Here is an 18,743-nt window from a genome sequence, read left to right on the forward strand (position 1 = left end):
CCATGGTATTCATCCACCCATGGAATGTACCCGTGATATTGTAAGTGGGATCCAACCATGGTATTCATTCACCCATGGTATTGTAAGTGGCATCTACCCTTGGTATTCATCCTCCCATGGCATTTATCGACTCATGGAATTTACCCATGTTATTGTAAGTGACATCCACCCATGGTATTCATTCACCCATGGAATTTACCTGTGATATTGTAACCAAAAAAGACTATAAGTAACAAGTCGCATTTTGTAAAAGGACAAATTGTCCACCACAATGTAGCCTTTACAGTTATTATCTATTTTAATAAAAAAAAAAAAAAATTGTGGTATTTTTATTGTGTTTTCACCTCTTTTCTTATAGAATTTCAATTTTTCAGATCTTGGGGGCCTCCCCACCAAGATCTAGATCAAACTCCTTCATCAAGGCAAGTGGTTCACCAAGGACCAGGTTCAATAGAAATTTCCTCACCTCATGGAGGCTCTACACGCAATGGGGACCATTACTTCCTAAGGGGAAAGGACTGGTCCAGGTGAATATTGGTGGCCGCCCATCTATTCCACATAGACCTCCAATTGATTTCATCTGTTTCGTTGTTTATTTCAGAATTTACTATTTTTAGCAGTTTTTCGGGTCCTAAACCTCCAAAGCAGTTTTGACCCCTAAACAGTGTTTTTTGAGGTTTTCAGCAACCCCTCGCCATAGATGAGGGCTTATTACAAATACTATAGTACTCGGAGAGACCTTTCCAACAAGGTATTGTACATGCCAAACATTGATAATATGACCAAGTTACGACCTCGGGAAGTTGATTGCCCAACTAACCCCAACACGGCCCACAAACTCTTGGTGCTACATCTCCTGGGGCTAGGTTTTGGGTTGTTTATGGTTTTCCCTTGTTGTTCAATAAAACATTGTCCCTTGAGGCTCATTGTAACATAGTTCAGAGGCATGTATCTGCCACATCTCTTCTCAGAGATAAGCTACCATCGCTCAAGCTAGTTTATTTCCATTATGTTTGTAAGCATATTTCAGTATTTTGATATTAATGAAATGAAGTATTATTTCTATTGCATCTCTGTATTTATGGTTATATATGTAATTTGTTGTGTTCATTTTTAAGTTCAGATCAAAGGAGTTCAAATATTTGATCAAAAATCAAACTGGGAAGAAAATCAAGATATTCAGGTTTGACAATGGTGGAGAGTACACTTCAAATGAATTCACTGATTTTTGCAAGAAGGAAACAAATGTTCCCTATACTCCTGAACAGAATGGAGTAGCTAAAAGGAAGAACAATTCTATTGTAGAATCCGCTCGTGCCATGCTCCATGATCAAAAAAATTTGAAGTTCCTTTGGGGAGAAGCAACAAATGTTCTTGTATATGTTCAAAATAGGGTGCCTCATCGAGCATTGGACAACAAGACCCATGAAGAAGAGTCATAGGTGTCAAGCTCGATGTTAGACATCTTTGTATTTTTGGCTTCCCCATATACTTTCATGTGCCAAAGGACAAAAGAAACAAGTTCGATATTTTGAAAATTCTAAGGCATTTAGAACATATATTCATGGTCAAAGGAAGGTTGAAATTAGCATGGATGTTACATTCGGTGAAGGTGTCACCCTTGGAAAAGCAAGGGACCTTCCTCTGCCTCCTCCTCTTGAGAAGAATGATGATATGGATATGTTGGATGGTCCTTTTGTGCCCGAATCTAAGACAAATATTGTTGATGATCCCATGGAACCCATGGATCCTCTAGATCCTCCTCCATGTGATCCTCCCACCAAAAAGAGGCCACTTTGGCTTCGAGACACATTACAGAATGATGAGAGATGATCTCCCATTCGAAGATCATTCTGAGAGAAAGGAAGAAGTCGTGCCGGTACCAAGGATATGTTGTAGCCATGAGCACTATGATTCAAGTTGAACCTCCCACATTCGAAGAAGTTGTAAAGGAACAAGTTGGAAAGATGCTATGGCAGAAGAATATGAATTGATTATGAAGAATGATGTATGGGATATAGTGTTGATACCAAAAGGGAAATCCATGGTGACCTCTAAGTGACTATTAAGGGTCAAGCATGGATTTGATGGTAGCATTGAGAAATACAAGGCAAGATTTGTGGCTCAAGGATTCTCCCAAAAAGAGGGAGAAGATTATGATGATATATTTGCACCTGTGGCTCGATGTACAACCATTCGGTCTATAATTTCCCTTGCCACAAGTATGGACCCTCATCAGATGGACGTGAAAATTTCATTCCTCCATGGCATGTTAGAAGAAAAGGTGTACGTTGAACAGCCACAGGGATTTGAAGTAGAGGATTGAAAGACACATGTTTACATGTTGAAGAAGGCATTGTATGGTTTGAAGCAAGCCCCTGGAGCATTATACACCTGCATAAACAGTTATTTGGTGAAGTTGGGATTCACAAGAAGCAATGTCGATCCCAACCTCTACTTCAAGGTAGTCCAAGGTATGTCGTTGATTTTGGTTTTATATGTTGACGATCTATTCTTGATAAGAAGTGAGCCTCTTATGATTGAGTGTAACAGGGAGCTAGATTCTGAATTCGAGATAAAGGACCTTGGACTCATGCACTAATTTCTAGGCCTTGAGGTATGGAAAAGGCCCAGAGATATTTTCCTTTCATAAGGAAAATATGTTGAGAAGTTGTTGGAAATATTTGGAATGACATAATGCCTCTCCCTACCCACACCGATGGAAATGAACTTCAAGAAGATATGGGGAGAAGCTGCAGAACCTGATTTGGAAAATAAATCTGAGTATAGACAATTGATTGGGGTTTTGATGTTCCTAGTGAACAATCTTCCGAACATATGCTATTTTTTGAACACATTGAGTCAATTCATAACCAAAACTCTCCATGCACATTGGATCATTGCCAAAAAAAAATTGAGATATTTTCATGGGACGATCACACTTGCTCTGAGATATTATGTCAAAGATGTTTGACTTCATGGATACACTGATGCTGGCTGGGAAAGAAACATTATCAACATGAAGAATACGTTTGGATGTTGTTTCATCCTTGGATATCCCATGATATCTTGGATGAGTAGGATGCAAAATTTTGTATCATTGAGTATTGTCGAGGCAGAGTATATTGTTGCTAGCATGGCTAGCTGCGAAGCAGTTTGGTTAAGGAATCTCTTTAGAGACCTATTTGAGTAGGTCCTAGATACTGCACTAATATATTACAACAAAAAGATTGGGATCCATCTGGCATGGAATCCTTCAATTCATGACAAGACCAAGCACATAGAAATTCGATATCACTTCATTCTAGACATGGTGCATAAAGGAGTATTTTGTCTCCATCACATATCGACAGATGAGTAGATTGCAGATATTCTCACTAAGGATTTTCCGAAAGGGAAGTTCTTGGTCTTTAGAGAGAAACTTGGATTGATGGATGTGAGCCCTCCTATTAAGGAGAATTATTGGTCAAGGACATTGATCCAGCTCTTTCCTCCCTGTTTGAGATCCCAAGGTGTGGAATTAAGGTAGAGGGCTCCTAGGGTTGAGGGATCTCTGGACAATAGGGTATCACCCCTATCTATTACCCATACGGTTTAGTATTATCTCCCCTATATTGGTCTTTGTAGAGTATACTCCAGTTGGAATCATACTCACAAGTTGGGCTTGATGTGATTGTCTCTTCCTGTCTGGCCAATGAGTTGAGGAGACTTGGGGGCGTGTGATCCTTACCTTTTGGCAAGTCGGGTATCTTGCCCAAGCTCGTATGATGATGCAAGTTTTCTACCACATGATGCTTGAGGGTCATTGTTGGGAAGATCGGTAGGCAATAGGATGGGTTGAGTAGTAGCTCCCCTATATCACCTATTGCTTGATATGGTGTCAGAGATATTTAGCTCCCCCATTAGATTTCGGGTTGAGGTGTACTCCTCGATGTGGTTTCAAATTGGGATATGCTCTCTGACATTATAGAGGGTGGAAGCTAATTCTCCTTGATTATTCTTCTTTAGATTTGAGAATGTTCCAGCAAATAGATTTGAGCATATATGGGATACATGATGATAGGATGACATGTTGATCAATGGACAGATATTGACAGGTGGAATTCTCCCTAGTTTAGAGGGAGTGTTAAAAATACGCAACTACAGTCAAATTCCACTTTTGAAATCTTATTTTATTAATATTATGATGGAACTAGATTCCTTTACTCGAGAGGACCAAAATCAACCTAAAGATCACTCAAACCGGATAAGGTAAAGTGTACTTATGAAGGAAATCCCACATATGCACATGTGAACAAGGTCGGCCCCAAAGAAAATTGGACAACCATGGAAGCCTATAAACACAAGTGACCTCAAACTAATTTATACATCACCAAGCATCTTCTTCTTCTTCTCTTCTTCATTGGCTCACACAGGTTTGAGACAAGGACGACAACAAAGGTTCGCAAAGGTCTGAAATTACAAGGTTTGGGGCTCGCATCTATTTTAGGGTTTTGGGCTATAGTCAATGGCTTTATATAGGGAAAATTCGACCATAGTCACAGGAATCATAGGCTCAAGGGAGAAATTGGAAACCCTTCAATAGCATGCATATCTCCTCATCCATGCGACCAGGAAGTTTGACTTAGATTTGACTGAGGATTGAAGTTGACTGCAACTGACTGTAGATAGGAAAAGTTATCTCTAACATATTTTGTTGTTGGAAACATATTTCCAAATATTGTTGGTTTGTTTTACTACATGATATTGTATTGGGCTCATTTTTTTCTCTGTTGAAAAATTTACGGCAATCTAATAGAAGAATATTTTTCAAAGGGTTTTCCCCCTAGTGGGGTTTTTCCCTGGTCTTTGACCAAACCTGGTGCATATCGTTGATGTGTTGATTATATCCTTTGTCATCACATTTATTATTCTATCTTTAATAATTGTTGATGAATGAAAATACTAATTGTATCTAGAAAGGTTGCTAATTGAAGTATTGAATTGGGATAAAGTAAATGATACATCATAGAAAAATCTGAAGAAGAAAAAAATAACAGTGAAAGCAGAGGACAAGGATAATTTTTCCTTAGCAAGAAAAGGGAGCAATTTCAAGGGCAGAAAGAGCCAAAGCAAGGCCGAGTTATGTCAAAAGGGAAAGAAGAAGAAGGAATATTTAAGCACTATCAAATGCTTCTCTTTCCAGCAGTTCGGACACTATGAAACTAATTGTTCTAACCAAAAGAAGGGGTCTAATAAGGATCATGTAGCAACATTAGCCAAGGTAGATGATTTTACTTCTCAGTTCAAGAAGTATTATCATTAATAGCTTGCATGGCAAGCTCAGTGGGTAGTAGCATGTGGTACATTGATTCTAGAGCATCATTTCACATGATATGGAACAAGGAATATTTCATCCATGTTATTTTTCCATGATCTTGGGTCTAGGATAGAATCTTAGAATCTCTGGCGCTATCAAACCAAGAATCACAACGATACTACTTTACACAGTAGACTATAAACAACAGCAAATCTACTAGTGCAAAAAATGTGGACAACTTTTTACGATAAACCCAACTTCATTATTTTAAACAACATGTAATACAATAGCCTAGGGCTCCTGTACCAAGGATAATGGCCCTCATACATCCACTAGTACAAGATACAAAACTAGGGCTTGGATTTAGTCCATCAACAACCAATCTTCCCTCAATAAGATACTCTGACCATCTGGCTGATGTAGTCAACTCTCTCAACTCCTCTCAGTCATACCTTGTACCTGCTCGGTCCTTCGGCTCTCGATTTGTAGCTCCTACCTCTATCAATGTTCCAAGTTCATCTGGCCACTGAATCTCGCTGTCAATATGCTCACTAGTTGTGCCTTATTCCATCAAGGGAACAACACATCGAGACTCTTGTCGAGTTGTTCACAGCTCCACTTGTGAACAACTCTCAATTGCCCATTGTTGCTCCTTAGCTACTAAGGGACCTTAACCCACAATAGTCTTCCTGCACTACTCCGATGAAGACTAACATAGGGCACGGATGGCTACGACCTATCACTGTAAGATGTCCATCTCCCACGATGAACATGAGATAGGATGACTGCCCATCATCTGATGTAGAAGTCCTTCTCTAAACACAACTCTAGGGCTTCTCAACTGCTCCTCTGGTTCATCAACCCTTGATCTCAAAAACTTCTACTCTAGCAACCACTTTTGTCAATCAAAGTGTTACACATTGTGCTCCAACTTGGACACTATCATGTTGTCCTCTAGCAAACCATAAATGTCCAATCCACATTCACACTTATTCCACTCTCGCGCTTCCCTCCAACAGTCCATGAGTGACAAATCCTTGTTGTAGCATTTGCTCCTAGTTAGGGCATCAAACACCTAGGAAACTCTTCCACATGGCTGCTAACAGACTTCCAAATTGTCCTCTCCTAGGACATCATCCACTAACATCCATTCAACCTTAACACATCAATACAATACATACATATCCTTTCTCAGCTTCTGTGGCATCTTGATGCAGTCTACTACACACTAAACCCTCACTCGCGCTACCTACACTCATGCTTCCTGCACTGGTGCGTTCCTACACTCACGCATTACTTCACTCGCATTTTCCTACACTCATGCATTCCTCCACTCACGCGTTCCTGCACACGCACATTCTTTCACTCGCTTTCTTGCACTTGTGTGTTCTTGCACTCGTGCATTCCGGCACTCGCACATTCATGCACTGGTGTTCTTGCACTCAAGATTCCCGCACTTTCACTGCCTTTCTTAATGTGTATACTATGAAAGATGCTTCTTGGATATGTCTATGAGTTCTCACAAGGACTTCTATCTATATGTTTCATGTGGGGATCGAACAGACCTCAAAAAGGGCACCTCTAACACAAAGCTGACTTGCCTTCATGTCCCTCCTTGCCCACCATAACACATAAAAATGAATAACTTCAATTGTAGACCTCATAATTTGATGATTTTCAATGCATTGGATTCGTCTCAATGTCCTCTATCATCTTCATCCATCATAGGTCGAAATATCATTATGATTTTGGCACAAACATCGATGGATTCAAAAACCTTAGCTTGGGTTTCAAGCACACAAGGCCACTTGTGGAGCTCCTTCCTCCAAACCCTCGATCCTCAAGGCTTTGAGTACCTTCCAATCTACAAATCTCAACAATCCATTTGAAGGAGAAAAACCTAAAGTTTCACATTGAGCTAGGAGATGATGGAAGGTACTTGACCAAGGGTGTGGGTACTGTCAGTTTTGAGAGGGAGTCAGGTAACTTTCTCCATCTTAAGGATTTCTTCTACATTCGAGGCCCTAAAAATAATCTTGTTTTGATTTCCACCCTAGAGAACAAGGGTATGATGTCATTTTTAGCAGAGGAAAGGCCTACCTCATGCACATAGAATCTGGATCCATGAAGCAAAATGGTGTGAGGGTGAAAAACCTTTACAAGCTCCAGGTTGAGATAGACGTAGCATTGAGCATCAAGGAAATACATGAGCATGGAAAAGACGTGGGGGATATTTGGCACAGATGCATGGGGAATTTGCATCATGGGGAACTAAATATCCTTCAATAGATAGCCACAAGACTACCATAGTGCAATATTGACCAGCATGAAGTATGCAAGGGTTACACAGTTAGCAAGTATGACGAGTCATGTTTTAGGGATGATACAATAGAACCAAAGGGATTTTCGAGCTAGTATATTCTGATGTATGTGGTCCCTTCTGTTCGCCATCCCTCATGAGACACAGGTACTATGTCACATTCATAGATGACTATTCTTGAAAAGGATGGATCTTCTTTATTAAGAAGAAGCAGGAGGTATTCTCCAAGTTAATGGATTTTAAGGCCTTGGTAGAAAACCATACCTAAAAGAATATCAAAGCATTGAGGAGTGGCAATGGTGGGGAATATGTCTCCAATAATTTTAGGGATGTGTGTGCCAAGGAGGGCATTAGGAGAGATCTTATAGCACCCCATAACCCTTACTAGAATGGGATGGCTGAGAGGAAGAACCACAACATAGTTGGAGCGGAAAAGGTCATGTTGCATGACCAGGGGCTACCCATGTTCTTGTGGGCAAAGGCATTCAACACTGCATTATTTCTTTATAACAGGTGTCCACATAGGGTTCTTCGACGAGTTACACCAGAGGAGGATTTCAAAGGCAAGAAGCCTGATGTTTCTCACTTCTTCATCTTTGGGAAAAGATTTTGTTGGCATGTTCCCAAATAGAGAAGGAAGAAGTTGGAGCCCACAGCTAAAAAGGGAATTTTTGTGGGTTACTATGAGACACCTCAGGCATACAATGTGTATGTACCATCACTCAAGAAGAAAGTTATCAAGCGATACATGAGGTTTGTGGAGGAAAAAACTCTAAGGGAGTCCTTGGTGTGAGAGTAGGTTGGAGTGCCTAGGGAAGAGCTTCTCACTCCCAAGCATGAGATTCATGCAGTACCACAAAGTGAGTCTTAGCTAGATGGCAAGAAGGTTGTATAGCAGGATGACAATGACTCATTATAGGATGAGGAGGAGAGACCAGGACAAGTGGAGGCAACCATGTCAATGACTCCCAATACAGGGAAGAAGAGATCCAAGTGGGCCAAGAGGTTGATTCAAAAATCTTAAGAGCAAGTTGAGACTCCCAGCTCTACAATCAAGAAGAGCATGATTTGAATGTAAAATGGCATCCACCCATGGAATTTATCCATGGTATTATAAGTGGCGTCCACCCATGGTATTGTAAGTGGTATCCACCCATGGTATTGTAAGTGGAATCCACCCTTGGTATTCATCCTCCCATGGAATTTACCCATGTTATTGTAAGTGACATCCACCCATGGTATTCATTCACCCATGGTATTCATTCACCCATGGTATTTACCCACCCATGGAATTTACTTGTGGTATTGTAACAAAAAAAACTATAAGTAACAAGTTGCATTTTATAAAGGGACATATTGTCCACCACAATGTAGATTTTATAGTTATTCTCTATTTTAATAAAAAAATTATTGGTCGTTTTGTTTAATGTGTCCTATTTTCTTCTCGCATTTCAATTTTTCAGATCTTGTGGGCCTCCCCACCCAAGATCCATTTCAATTTTTTAGATCTTGGGGGCCTCCCCCCAATATCTAGATCAATAGTATCAGAGTCAGTTACGACTCCATGAGAATGAGGCTTTGACACATATTTTAGTTTCAAATTTTTTCACCAACCTTCAACAAACCTCATGCATGTGCTATGACCTCCACAGAGCACTTTCTTAGGCAAAGCGGGAAGATTTTTTTTCATTGGAATTTTTTTGGGCAACGAATTTGCAAATCATATCTAAAACATTTGGTGAAAATTTTACAAAAAAAAAAAAAAAATATGGATTCCTTGCGAAAAAATACCCAAATTCAAAAAAAAATTGGTCGAATTGGAGTTCATATGAGGGAGATATCATTGATTTATAATCATTTGTGTTGCAGAAATTTTTCTGACGACAATTCGTGGTCGACAACTCTCCTATCATTTTTTGTATTTTTTTGTGCAGAATTTCGGAAAAATGATTACTGAGCTCCTCTTGAAAAATCGCCCAATTTCACAAAAAAAATTGGTCAAATCAGAGTTCGGATGAGGGATATTTCGCTGATTTAAAATCAGTTATTTTTTTATAACTTTTATGACAGCGGGAAAGTTGCAGCGCGAATCTAAGTTTCCAGAGTATCCAGATAGGGATTTGAACCACATGGAAAGATCCATAATGGTCATTATGTTTTCAAAAATAGGTTATAATAAATATTATGAGCTATATTGAGATATTTATGCCCATTTTAAATTAGTTTTTATATCTTGAGTAGCATTCGGAGCGGGTTCCCTTTGGAGACGTGCCCTCCCAACCCGATTTAGCAGGCACCTGCTTCACATTCATCAATTTCAACATAGAAGCATCCAGCTTGGGTTCTTTGGAGACATTCCCTCCCACCCCAATCTATGTAGGCACCTGCTACTTCATAATCAGTCAGCATCACGGTTATGGGTCAACCACACAAAATCCTCTTCATCGAAGTCCATTTGCTAGGTCATACACTGTTAGTATCATAGTTGGACACAAGCATTATAGGGTATCTCTATCCCCGGATCTTCATTTTTCATGGTTTTGGTTCATCCACAAACCCACGCTTCATCTAAGTCCATTTTCTAGATCGCATATTGTTAGTATCACAGTTGGTCATAAGCATTACAGGTTATCTCTATCCTCGGATCTTCGTTCATCACAGTTATGTGTTAGCCAGACAAAACCATTCTCTTTAGTGGCTCTTCATATTCAACATAGGCTTCCTAGGAGGGAACTTCATGCAATGGGGGCCATTGTTTCTTAAGGAGGGAGGAATGATCCGAATGGAAAATGGCATCCACCTATCGTATTCATCCACCCATGGAATTTACCCATGGTATTGTAAGTGGCATCCACCCATGGTATTGTAAGTGGCATTCACCCTTGGTATTCATACTCCCGTGGTATTTATCCACTCATGGAATTTACCCATGGTAAGTGACATCAACCCATGGTATTCATTCACCCATAGTATTTACCTACCCATGGAATTTACCTATGGTATTGTAACCAAAAAAAGCTATAATTAACAAGTAGCATTTTGTAAAAGGACATATTGTCCACCACAATGTAGCTTTTACAGTTATTCTCTATTTTAATAAAAAAATTATTGGTGGTTTTGTTTAATGTGTGTACTCCTATTTTCTTCTTGCATTTCAATTTTTCAAATTTTGGCATCCTCCCCCCTCTGCCCCACCTAGATTCATTTCAAGTTTTAGACCTTGGAGGCCTCCACCCCAAGATCTGAATCAGAGGAAGAAGCCAGAGAGGTACACTAGGTACATGGCATTGGTGATTAAGTTGTTAGACTCATATCCTTCTTGTTATGAGGAGGCATCCTCTTAGTAGGTTTGACGGGATGCCATGGTAGAGGAATATTCCTCCATCATGAAGAGCGATGTTTGGGAGATCGACATCGTGCCACTCCTAGAAGGAAAATTAGTGGTAGGCGCACACTAGGTGTACAAGGTGAAGCATGGAGTAGATGGGAGTGTGGAGAAGTACAAGGCTATCTTTGGGGCCAACAGCTTCTCGCACGTTGAAGGCATTAAATATGAGAATATTTTTTCTCTAGTGGCTCGTTATTCATTTATCGGGACATTTCTAGTACTTGCAGCTCCAGTGGGGTGGAAGATCCGCTAGATGGATGTGAAGACAAAATTCCTCAATGGGGTGGTTGAGGAAGAGATTCATATGGAACAGTGAGAGGGTTTTAAGACTTTCAGTATAGACACTCATGTTTGTTTGTTGAAGAGAGGTATATACAGGCTCAAATAGGCACCGAGAGCTTGATACGCTTGCATTAACAACTACCTTTAAGGATTGGGCTTCACTAAGAGTCAGGCAGATGCAAACCTATACTACATCACAATTGGAGCGCTTCCATGCATTTTAGTGCTCTATGTTGACGATCTTATCTTACATGGAGCAGATAGCTTGATCCAAGATTGCAATGCAAATCTTGCCAGATATTTTGAGATGAAGGACATAAGGCTTATGAATTATATCCTTAGGTTGGAGGTGTGGTAGGGTGTTGGGGAAATATTCTTAGGGTAGTGAAAATACACTACAGATATTCTCAAGAGGTTTCGTATGTAGGATTGTAAGCCTGTGACCATGCATAGTCACAAACTAGAAGAAGTTGGATGCTAGTAGAGAAAATTGAGTAAATGCCATGTTGTATTGGCAACTCATTGGGTCGTTGATATACATAGTTAACACATGGCTTGGCATATGTTTTATGGTGAACCAATTGAGCTAGTTCATGATGGATCCTACCAGAGTTCACTGGGTTGCTACCAAGCATGTCTTGAGGTATCTCAAAGGCACAACAGATTATGGGTTATGGTAAACATAGGTTTATGGAGTGAGGCTTGGGGGTTTCATAGATGCATATTGAGCAGGGAGCTCCATGGATCAAAAGAGTACTTTGGGTTATGTTTTCATCATTAGGTCAGTGATTGTTTCCTAGTTTAGCAGGAAGTAGAGATCAGTTACTCTCGGTTTAGCATAGGTTGAATACATGGATGCTAGCTTGGTAGCATGTGAAGCCATCTAGATGAGAAAGTTCCTTGTGGGTATTTTTAGGCAGGGATTGGATCCCACTGTGATTTACTGTGACAATTAGAGTTGCATTAACCCTATGAGAATCTAGTTTTTCATTACCACTCTAAGCACATCGAGATTAGGTACCATCATCTCAAAGACTGTGTTCAGAAATGGATAGTAAAGTTATCATACATTACCACAAATGAACAAGTTGTAGATATCTTGACAAAGGCCTTAGTCAAGGCAAGTTTGTTATTTTCAAAGATAAGTTGGGAGTTGTACAAAATCCCTTCCTCGCTAAGAGGGAGTGTTGAAAATGTAGCGAAGGAAGGTATTGTGGTTTGTGCCTTAGCAAGTAAATACTTTGAATTATCTTTCTCTATCATGAAGATAATTCATGAGATATACTTCAATGTGATGAGTTTATTTTTAGTTGAATGGAATGGTCATCAATAGATTTCATGCATAGTGTTGGAGCCTCAGTTCGTTGGAGTGTTTCTTCAATTAGACTACAGGATGAGGAGGCAGAGGCAAGTCCAGTTAGGACACATTAATATTGCAGAGACAAGCTCATTTAGGACGGGTTAAAACTTTAGAGACAAGTGAAGAGAGGACGAGTTAAGTCCTCAGTTAACTCAATCCACAACTAGAGGAAATCAAGGAGCAAATTGAGCTAGTTAACTAAGAGCTAGTACAATTGTAACTGAGACTTGCTCTAGTTAACTAGAAAAAGAAACTCGTTGCACTTGTGTGAATGAAAAATTGAACTTGGCCTCCTTGCATGAATCGAATATCTTAAGGAAAGAGAAGGAAAATGGAACATATTGATGATTCTTTATTATTGGCAGAGCGCATTGGTTAAGGAGTGAAGGTCATAATTCGAAGAGTAGATGTTGAGCCTAGTTTCAACAAGAAACAATTGTGTAGGAGAAGGTTGAAAGAAATTTTGGAGCTAATATTAATTTCTCAAAGGCTATTTGTTGGTTGTAGTAGCAGCATACTGAATTTGTAAAATATCTCTTTGCTCAAGGAACAATTGATAAAAATCTCATAGCATAGAAAGTAGGTTTTCCCATTTGGGTTTCCTAGGTAAAACATTGGTGTCAAATTTTTGTGTGCATGTGTCTTTATCTCAACTATTTTATGTTTCATGTTGAATGTTAAGAAACTTTGTATCTTGGTGTAATGTAAACTTGGTTTCTGTTTTTAGTTGCCTAGATTTTTCAGTAAATTCATCTAAGTAGCTACAAAGTTTCAAGAAAATTAACACCATGCAACCAATGCTAAGTAACAGGGAAAACTCTCAACATATATGTTTGCATAATTAATTTGAAAAGGAAAATTGCCATAGTGTTATTATGGCAATAACATCACATGACATGGTTCATAGTAATGTTGTCCTTTTGGTTTTCGATTGCAAGTCTATTATTGTTATGAAACAAACTCTCAAAACGATAGAAAAGAAATATAAATGCCTTAGAATTCAACCTCTTCGAGGGGGAAACCTCCTTTACAATACACAAATGAACAATTCTTGGATGATACAAATGACAAGACCTTCTTTCTATATATAGGAGTCTAAGGGGTCATAATATAATCAAAGCTGACATAACAATAATAATGTAAGGGCACAATAATAATAATAGTGTGCTTCTATGGGGCACAATAATAAAAATATGGGGACTACATGGGATCAACAATATAATAAGAGGGTTGTACTAATAATAATAAGGGGTTACACTAGTAGTATAAGGACCTAACATGCCCCTCTCCTTCAAAAAGTGTTGTCCTTAATGCTTTAGTAGTTCTTGATGCTTATGTATAAAATTATTGTCCTCCCATGTGGAATCTTCAATGGGTAAGTTCTTCCACTTGATGAGATACTCTGAAATTGATCGATTTCGTAGCTGTCGGGTTCTTGTTTCTATCACTGCTCTAGGTCCCAATATGATTTTTCCTTCCTTGTCAAGTTCTGGCAATATTGTTTTAACTAGGATCTTATGTAACTTTTAATGAGTGGCCACACTTCTTCATCCTTCTTCCATTCATCCCATGCTTCATTTATCCAATCTAGTTGGATAATAGAAATAGCACAAAACAATGCTTCCACATCCTCATCCTTTCTTGAGAGTGCATCTACAACAACATTTTGCTTCCCTTTTTTTTAAATTATTTCAAAGTCATAACCCAACATATTTGTGACCCATTTTTTATGTTCTTCTAAAGATAATATTTGTTCTAAAAAGTATTTAAGACTATCATGATCCATTTTTACCTTGAAGTGTCTTCCCATTAGGTAAGGTCGCCACTTCTTAAGTGCATGTAGTATTGCCCACATTTCCTTGAGGGACATTTGTTTGTGTGGATGTAGCTGTAAAAATACCCAATTGCCTACATCAAAACTTATTTTGCTGCGATGTTGATCTGCCTGTTGTTGCATTCGATTCTGCACCAAAGTAGCGTTATACTTTAAAAGTTGGAGAACTTGTTGTTGATGCTCGATGTGATCTTTCACTGCTTGAACCTTTTTCTTCTTGATATGTCCTTCTATCTTGAGAGTTTGAGGAATGGTAATTTCTGCCAATGCATTACAAGATATGGTCAGATTCATTTCTTGATGCTCGATGTGTTCACTTCTTGAACATTTTTCTTCTTGATATGTCCTTCTATCTTGATAGTTTGAGGAGAGGTAATTCTTGCCAATGCTTTACAAGATGTGGTAAGATTCATTTCTTCTTTCTCGGGGTTTGGTTCCTAGTGTATATCTTCTTTTTTTTACGTTTCTTGATCCTTTTCTTCCTCCTCTTCATAATCAATGTAAAATAACTTCTTCTCAGTACACTTACGACCTTTAATGTATTTGTTATCACAATTGTAACAAAGCCCTTTTGCTCTTTTTTCTTCCAACTGTTGTGGTGTCAACCTTGTAGGTTGTGGAAGGCTAGGAGAAACAACACTTCCATCTTTATAGTTGTGAGGGGTAGACATCCTTGTTTCCATAATTTTGCTTTCCACTTTTCTTGCCAACATGAATGCCTTCTCTAATGAATCAGGTTCCCAGAGACGAACCTCATGTTGAATGTTATCCTTTAAAGTCCCTATGGAGACATCAATCCTCTGCTTCTTTGGAATATCATTTTCCTTTATATTCAATTTTTGAAAGTCCTCAATGTGCTCTGCCATTGAACACTTTTGTTTGAGAATTATCAATTAGCTAAAGAAGGTGTTGCTCTTTGTATCCTCATAATGTGCTATCAATTCCTCCGTGAAAATTGACCACGTAACAAGTGGTTTATGATAACAAAGCCCTTTATACCATAAAAATTGATCTGGTTCTAAATATGAAGATGCAATGCGTACCTTTTCTAATAGTTGCACCTCATGTAGATCAAAATATTGCTCCATCTATAGTATCCAATTTACCGGATCCTTGCCATCAAACTTCCACATATCGCCTTTTCTTGATTTTAGGAGCTCCATCTTGAAACGGCTGCAACTCTATAATTTCATATCTCCAAGTCTTTAAATTACGTCCTGCAGTAGCCCTCTGAGTCCTCTTTCTAACCTCGCAAGTATGATCAAGATTGGATTTTGTAAGGAAGAGTTATGTCAAATCTCCCACAATGACCTCATTATAGACTGGTTTAGTAGAGCGAACTTGTACGAAGTTCCACGTGTCACTATTTGAATCTTTGGACCTAAAACCGATATACAGCAAACTACAGTCTGTCCTCTTTCTATACCTTCTTACGAAATTTCAATCTGATGCTCAAAGAGAACGTTATGACGATTTTCCCAAGGTCACCTATTTGGGATGTAATTCAGGAGCCTGCAGAAACCCTAAATGTCTTGGATTGTATCTTTGAAAATATTGCAAAAGAAAGATCTGGAATTCGGGCCCGAGCTTCACCAATTTTTCGGCTCAAATGGGTGTTTTTTTTAGCTTCTGAAACGTCGCAAAAAAAATGTATAGTGAAAATTCCACGATGGCCTGTTTGAGATGAAATTCTGGAGCTTGCAAAATCCCTAACTTCCTCATATCATATCTCTGAAAATATAGCAATACAAGATCTGTAATTTGGACCCGAGGTTCAAAACAATCTCGGCTCAAATGGGTTTTTTTTTAGCTTTTGAAACGTCGTAGCGAAACAGTTATAGCGAAAATTCCACAATGTCTTATTGGGAGCAGGCAAACCCTAAAATCCAAAGCTCTGATACAAAATGTTATGAAACCAACTCACAAAAAGATAGAAAAGAAAGATAAACGCCTTAGAATTCAGCCTCTTCGAGGGAGAAACCTCCTTTACATTACACAAATGAACAATTCTTGGATGATACAAATGAAAAAACCTCCTTTCTATATATAGGAGTCTAAGGGGTCATAATATAATCAGAGCTGACATAACAATAATAATGTAAGGGCACAATAATAACAATAGTGTGCTTCTATGGGCCACAATAATAACAATATGGGGACTACATGGGCACAACAATATAATAAGGGGGTTGTACTAATAACAATAAGGGGTTACACTAGTAGCATAGGGACCTAACAATTACACAAGGTTAAAATACTCAAATCTAATGAAAATTTTCAAAAAAGCAATGTATCTTTGCATATTCCTATATTGGTGTATAAGCTAAGTAACTAATTAACATTTACATTTCCCTCTCCAACTTCTACTTTGTTAATATCATAAATCTTCATGTATACGTAGAGATTTTATAGGCTACCACATGATTTGATTACATAAAGAGAAACCAACCTATGTGGATTTATGCTAGTGCATCACTTTTTATAATACATCCTTAGTGTTATTCCATCAGTTTCTTTTACATACCTCTAATTTTGTCCTTCCATATGATATCATTCCCCATAACTGCATTTTCACTTGTTTGTTCTTCTTCATTATATAGGCATTGTTTGCTTTTATGTTACTTTGAAAGTGTTTACTTCATGTTTGGGAATGTTCGTGAAATTTGGAGAACGAATTATATATTTAAACCCCAAATGGTATATGATGGATTTGTTGTACATATGTTGTCGTTGATGTCAACTGCATTGTCATTGATGTCAAATCCTAGCATCATCAGATATTATTGAATGTGTTTCATAGTCCTTGATGTCATTAATGTAAGAGCTTGTTGTGTAAGATATTTTTAACCCTTCAAGCATATTTCCTTTAGTTGTCCTAATTAAATGATCATGCAAAGTATTTGGTCAAATAGTCATCTCGAATACATTTCCAATGGTATATGGAACTTAGTCTAACTCCCAAGGCAAGAGGAGAAATAACATTTTGAAGCTAAAACAAAGTTGCAAAGGCTCATGGTTACATGAAGGACCCACCTCATCAGATTGACAATAATCAATAGGAAGCATAAGGCACAAGCACAAGAGGAACACATCGATGGTCAACAAGGAGTGATTTAGGAAGACACGAGCCACAACGTCAGATTGCTGAGTTGGGGACAAGCGCTTGAGCATTATCAAACTGCACGGGTCAAAGGATCTACTCACGTCAAGATTTGGATGGTGAGTGGCAAGTGGTGGTCAACAAATCTCTTAGTCATAGGGTGCTTACCTTAAGAACCCAAGTGCTTATCAAACCATAGGGTATAACAATGTGTAGACAAGGATTTGAGTAGTGAGCGGTGATCGGTAGGCCGGCATGATGTAGTCACATACATCATACATGACATGGATTAGGCGATGAAATGGCGCCCCAAGTTGTGGACATATGGCAAGCAGATTTGAACCTTTTGGGTGGCCAAGTATCCTTTTTCTGAGTGACACATGGCAGCGATGTGGCATGACATGTGGCAAAGGCTAACCTGGCAGGTGAAGTGGAAAAGCCTCAAGATTCACACCAAGGCCTAGTTTTTCAAGGCTCCGTAGTGTTAGGAAATTTGGACAATGGCCAATGAGGAGCAGATGGAAAGTTTGAGTGTCAAATACCGCATACATTAAGTGACAGATTGCAGACTCCCCACCCCATACTCTCGTTAAAGTCCGGATATTTGGGGGGGGCACATGGTGAATTGTTTATCATCATATTTAATTGTATCATGAGATCACTTGGAGTGATTGACAAGGTGGTAGTTTGTTAACACGCATATACGACAAATCCCCCCCTCCCCCTGCTAAAGTTTTTACAGTCAAGGGGGCTCTGAAGTGACTTCTTCGCCATTGGATTTGGTCAGAACATGGGATCATTTAGCATGCTCTGATAAGTTGGTGATTCTTTAAAGGGCATTGGAGAAAGGTTATCCAGTGATCCTAGGTGCACACTACATTGACACCAACAAATAGACTAGATCTGGATATAGTTGAAAAAGTATTTTTTCCAATGTTATGAGATTGTAGTTTCGTGTAGAAAGGAAAAGATATATGGGCATCCAAGGATCCGCCCAAGTACCAACATTGTCAAGTATACAAGATTCGGATGCCAGATACAGTGCAACAAGTCGATTAAGACCAAGGACCTAGTCTGAGGTCATAAAGAGCTTATGCCTAGCACTCGGAGCTAAAGTCAAATTTAGGACATTCTGAGATCCAAGGAATGTTAGCATATCT

Source organism: Pinus tabuliformis, chromosome 2_1 (genome assembly GCF_031772625.1).
Source record: "Pinus tabuliformis cultivar Carrire ecotype Pingquan chromosome 2_1, CPIR1, whole genome shotgun sequence".
In the NCBI taxonomy this organism is placed as follows: Eukaryota; Viridiplantae; Streptophyta; class Pinopsida; order Pinales; family Pinaceae; genus Pinus; species Pinus tabuliformis.